We start from the raw sequence: 5,844 nt of genomic DNA, 5'->3' as shown, positions 1-5,844 counted from the left end.
CTCCTTCTTCTGTCTGATCTTCCTCTCTGCTTCTGGGCCCAAAATACAATGGGGACTCAATCCTGTTTTTTTTTAAAAAGAGGGAGAGGGTGAACAAACTCCATTCCTGAGTCAGGCCATACCACAGCTGGGTCGAGAACCAAGGACACCCCTCTCCATTGCCAAAAAGCATGAAAGAATCAGGTCTCTGTGCCCCTTTTGTATGTTGGAGGTATGAGCAGCAAGAGTGCGTCACACATCTGCACAAAGCTGGCAAAACGATACCACCCTTCCCTTACACCCCTCTTCCTCTCTCTGGCGCACAGGCAGAAGCCCCTACCTGGCTCTCCGTTTTGTCTCTTATTATTCGTATTCATTTGACAAAGGCATGGAGAGCTCTTGGTATATGCCAGGCTCGCATAGGGCATGGAGAGGAATTTCAGTTCCCCAAGTTCACAGCCAGGCGGAGAGGGAGGCAGAAGGGCAGATGACAAACCAGCAGTTCCTGGCAATCTGACACTGACTCCAAGGGGGGTATGCTAAGGAGCACAGAGGACTGAATAGGGCATTCAGTCATTCATCTTGGGCACCCCAAGATAAGGTGAGCACTAAAAACAGCAAGAGGTGTCAGGCGGGAATTCCCTGACTGTCCAGTGGCTAGGACTCAGTGCCCTCACTACCTGCTACAGGGTCCTGGATTTGAGTTCTGGTCAGGGAACTAAAATCCCATAAGCCGTGCAGTGTGGCCAAAAAAAAAAAAAAAAAAAAGAGAGAGAGAGAGAGAGGTGCCAGGAAAGGAAGCAACAGAGACCCTTCCTGGGGAAGCAAAGGCTTGGGACCAAAAAGAGGGCTGCCCTGGAGGCTGCAGAATATGATCACCTGGGCCTTGAGCATCTCTCCCCATCTCTACCTGTCCATATTTATCACTCAGTGGTCTGTCTATGCCCCTCACACTTCCAAAGGGCAGTCAATTCCCCCATGCAGGGCTGAAGGGCCAGGAAGAGGCTGGGCTCTGAAGGAGTTCAGTTCACAAAAGAAGTTGGGGAGGTGGGTGGAGAGAAGCAGGGAAGGGCGCTCTCCAAAAAAGTGCCCTGGTCATAGACCCTGCCCCCATCTCTCTTTGCCAGAAGAAGTCCTGAGAGCTGGGCCTGGCCAGAGACAGCAGGGCAGGTCCAGAAGCAGGCTTGGAGCCTGGTCTGAATTTTGGAGCAGCTGGCTCCCTGCTCCCCAGGCCTGCAGAGAGGCAACTTCCCTCCCCCTTCCCCTATTGGCCTGCTTCTGGCTTTAACCTTTTCTGGGTCTCCAATCCCTTTTGAGAATCCAATGTGTTATGTAATATTGCCCCTGAAAAAACGTGCACACTTGGGCTCACATACATAATTTTACACACAATTTCTGGGATCTGCAGAGCCCCTAAAGCCCATTCAAGGAAACTTTGGGCTCTGGTTAGATACTTTGTGGTTCCAGGATTAAGACCTGAGTCAGAAAAAACATTCTTCAAATCCTAATTACTCCCAAACAGGCTGTGTGACTTTGGAAGTGTTACTTAACTTCTCTGGGCCTCATTTTCCTTGTATGTAAAATCGGGGTAATAGCAGTAGCTACCTCACAGGGTTGTGAGTAATAAATAAAATCAATAAAAACTCTTAGCCGGAAACCAAGCACATGGTAGCCAAGCACATGGCAAGAGCTTATGGTGTTTATTGTCACGGTTACTGTTGTTGTTACTGCAGAAGGTGGCCCAGGGCAGAATATAAAAACCAAGTAGGCAGTCCTGGTTCAGCCAGGGTGGCAGGAAGCCATCTATCGGAGTCTACTTCTACAACAGAAGAAACACTCTCTGAATTCCACAAGGAGTGTCACAGTAGCAGGTCCCTGGGGGACAAAAATGATCCTGATTTGTGGTCAAGTTAACTAATTTCAAGCAATGTCAGAACGTTTTTTCTGAAGGAAGCGCTGGCCTGAAGGCCAATGCTGGTGCTTACATAAATAATCAGGACATGAATGGGGCTACCAAAACAATCTGGATTAAAGCTGATGGAGCCTTTGAGGGTTTACTTGAATATTCTCTCATGCTAAGGAATAACTCATTTTGTCTGAGTCTACAGGGTCCTCTTACCCTCGCAATTCATGCAATTTTCTTTCCCTCCTCTTTGTCCGGAATATTCACTGAACTAGAGGGAAAGCAGATTTGGGGCAGAATAATCCCTTCTCCTTCCACTGGAGACCAAAGAAGGCTGGGCTCTGGTGGTATAGGCAGCAAGCAGGAATTCGGGAGTCAGGATACAGTATAGACCAGGCTTTGAAGACAGGCATTCCCTCTATGGAGCAGACTCCAGGGACCAGCTGCTTCCACCTCCAGGGGAGAAGACACTGGCCCAGTTGACCGGGGGTGGGAGACCCCAGAAAGTCTTCCTGAACCAGCACTGAATCCCAAGAAGGGGGCTGAGTAGAAGGTGAGATCCCGGAGCAATGGCAGAGTTCCTTCCCACCAACACTCACCCCACCTGCCTCTGAGTTACTCCCCTTTCAAAAATCTTACTATCTCCAAAAATCCTCTGAGGTGGGACCACCAAAGCCCAAGCCTTGCCCCTCCACAATACATAATTGTTTATCCTCTATTTGCTTGACAAAAACTCATTCAACCAATAATTGAGAGTACCCAGGTTCTTGCCTGGCCTGTGAATGTCTGAAGTGGATGGAATCCCCATATCAAGGACCCTGCCCTTAAGCATCTCCCATTATGGCAGGAGAGGGAGTGAGGCTAAGGGCAAACCCAAAACACAGCTCCTACCTCTGCAGAAGGAGGCAGTGGGTTTGGGCTCCCAGGATCCCAGAAGGTGCCAACCTCCCACACACTGAGGTCTGGAGTTGGGGGAAAACCACAGGGTTGGGGGAAAAAAATCAGTGTGGCAGTTGGGCTGGTTTTTGAAGATAATCTGGATGGGGTGATGGAGGTAGGGGGCCCTAAACAACAAAACAGGCAGGTGACACCATGTGCCCCCTGATTCCCCAACTATGCTGGCCAGAGCTGCTTGGCCAGCGGAGAGCACAGCCAAATAGACCAAAAACCCCTAAACCTTGGGATTGGGCGGCAGGTGCCTGCTGGGAAGAGAAGGAGAGGTTTGACAATGACGGGTGGAAGGGGTAATGTAGCAGGTGATTGTGGGCTGTGCTGTCCACTTTGACACAATGTGGCCAGAGACTAAAGGTCCAGGGAAACAGGGCTCCAGTGGAGGAATTCTATGCTACCACCCCTCTGCTCCCCAATTCACTTTCCTCACCTTCCTGGCAGCCTCACAATAATCCTGAACTCTGCTGTTCCTGAGGGACTGGGAGATGGGTAACAGCAGGGTTGTCCCTAAGGTCCTGTCTTGCCGACCAATATCAGGTGTGGAGACAGGAACAGACTGGAAAAATGGGGGAGGAGGGGTATTATGGGAGCTCCTCAGGAGGATGGGGACCAAAGAGTCCCTATTTCCTGATCTGGAAGGGCCTCCTCTGCTAGCATGGGGGATATGGCTTGCCTGAGGCTGTGGGTCAGGGCTTTGGGGGTTATGGCAGGAAAGGGCTGTGGGCCAGAGGCTGAGGTGAGATCCTGAGAGCAGGAAGTGAGAGGAGAGAGCAGACCCCTTTTGGTCCCAGAGCTTCCAACCTAGCAGGGTTCAGCTCCCTGGAGCCCTCTTCTTCAGATCCCTCTCCAACATCTCTGGACTCCGACTCCAGGCCCAGTCTCACCTCATGGCTTCCAGAGCAGCACTGATGCATCAGAGACAAGCCTGCCTTGGGGATAGTTCTGCAGCTCTGGGGGAACATTCTCACCATTCCTGCTTCTAAAGCACCTGTCCTCCCCCCCAAAATGCAGGACAAAGATGCGGAAGAGGATAAGTAGATCTTCCCAACACTGCCAAGCAGGCCTGAGGCAGGCACTGAGGTCCCAAACAAGAATCCTCTCTCCCTACACTGTCCCCTTTTACTCTGGAGAGCTGCAAGCCTTGTTCCAAATGAATAACTAACCGGGAGATAAAGAAACTGATCTCTGATGCTCAGAGGACCCTATGCTAGAGGCATCAAGGAAGAGAACTTGTCCCCTGCCCCACAGCCCAGCTTGGTTTGCTCTCTGGAGCAGGTATGAAGGGGCAAGAAGTCCAAGAGGTCCTATTCTTCCCACCCCAGCCTCTGCGCTGGGCCACAGTCCTCTGCACTGGCCTCTCTAGGGCCTTCTCTAGACCAAGCAGGGCTGCCAGACTGCACTGCCTGCCCAGGAGTTTACAAACAAAGCAAGGGAAAGGGCTAGGGCTGTATGTGGGGAGGGAACTTCCTCCCTTGGCTACAACCTCTCTCCTCCTCCCCTCCTTCCTACAGGGGTGGAAATGGAAAATTAGGGTGGCAGGGCAGGTGGCCCCACGCAAACCAAAGGAGGGACTCAAGAGAAAAAAAACATCAAAAACTGGGGACATAGCCCCCTTGGGTGCCTCAGGGGAATGAAAGACATAGGTAGGGGTTCAAGCCACCAAAATACCCACAGGTACACACATACGTACTCACATACGTTTACACAAATAAACACATGGAGAACCACACACAAATATACATATTCAAAAACATAAACACATTCAAATACACACATAAATGCTCGCCTGATATGCACAGAGTTCGGGCCGTAGGGTTCCCAGTGCCCAGTCGGACTCGAATGCCTCTCCCTGCGGGTTCCTGAGATCGCAGCCCCATCCGTGGCCCGGCCCCCTCCGGGCCCCCGCCACGCATCCGGAACAGCTGGAGTCGGCCTGGCGGTGCACTCAAGCCGGGCGCTGGGCTGGGCGGGGCCGGCAGCGGGGCCCCGGCCGGGGCCGGGCAGAGCTCAGCGGGGAGGCCGTGAGCCTGCCCCGTTAGCCCCGGCACCCGGTCCGGCTACCACGGTCGGACGCCGGTCACCAGGCGGGCCATGGCCCCAGCTGGCCCGGAGAGCCGCGGCCTGAGAAGAGTGTGCAAGATTGCCGGAGGAGGTAAGGCTGTCGCTTCAGGCTCAGGCGGGGGAAGAGGTGCCTAGGGCCACCAACAACTCCCCCCCTCCACCTCTCGGTTGGGGAAGGCTGTGTCCTCTGACTGGCCTCCTCTCCCAACCCCTGGGATCCCCCACCCCTGTGTCCTGTGTCGCCTCACCCAGGGCTGCAGAGCCTCCTTGGACCTCCCGCGGGCCAACCCGAGGGCTGCAGATTCCTTCTCCCCAGGCGCGTTACCCAAGGCCGTGGGTGAGGGGCAAGTGGATCTAGGGGTAGGGGCGCTGGGTCCTTGATCTCAGCCCGGCAAAGTCCGCTCTGGGCGGCGACGGGGCCCACCCAGGCTCCTGGTCTTACCTGGCCCGCGCGGCGGCTGCATACCTCCCCGGATGGGCTCCTGCCGCGCTTCTCCGGCGCCAAATCCCGGGTTGGAGAGCCTGAGACCTCTGGGCCAGCGCTGCCATCACAGCCAGGCCGGCGGGAGGCGGGTACGCCGGGAGCGCGGCTCACAGTTTGGGGTGGGGGCGGCGGCTTTTCAGTCGCCGGTGGTTCGGGTGCAATAAAGGAGCCGCTAATGTAATTTACAAACAGCTCGGGCCGAGCGCGGCGCAGCGCCGGGACTGACAGGCGCATTAGGCAGGCTAATTCCAGCCGGCTCCTCCTACCCCAGGCCCGCTAATTAATGAGCTTCCCAACTTAGAGCTGCCTGCATTGGACAGACAGAGAGTGAAAGAGAGGACGAGGGAGAGGGAGAGAAGGAGAGAGACGGGGGGAGCAGAGAAGAGAGAGGGAGGGAGAAAGGGAGGGAGAGAGGGAGAGAGAGAGGGAGAGAGAGAGGGAGAGAGAGGGAGAGAGAGAGGGGGGG

The sequence above is a fragment of the Monodon monoceros genome, unplaced genomic scaffold, assembly GCF_005190385.1.
Source record: "Monodon monoceros isolate NGI ecotype Baffin Bay Population unplaced genomic scaffold, NGI_Narwhal_1 Super_Scaffold_4, whole genome shotgun sequence".
Lineage (NCBI taxonomy): Eukaryota > Metazoa > Chordata > Mammalia > Artiodactyla > Monodontidae > Monodon > Monodon monoceros.
This window is presented reverse-complemented; position numbering follows the sequence as displayed.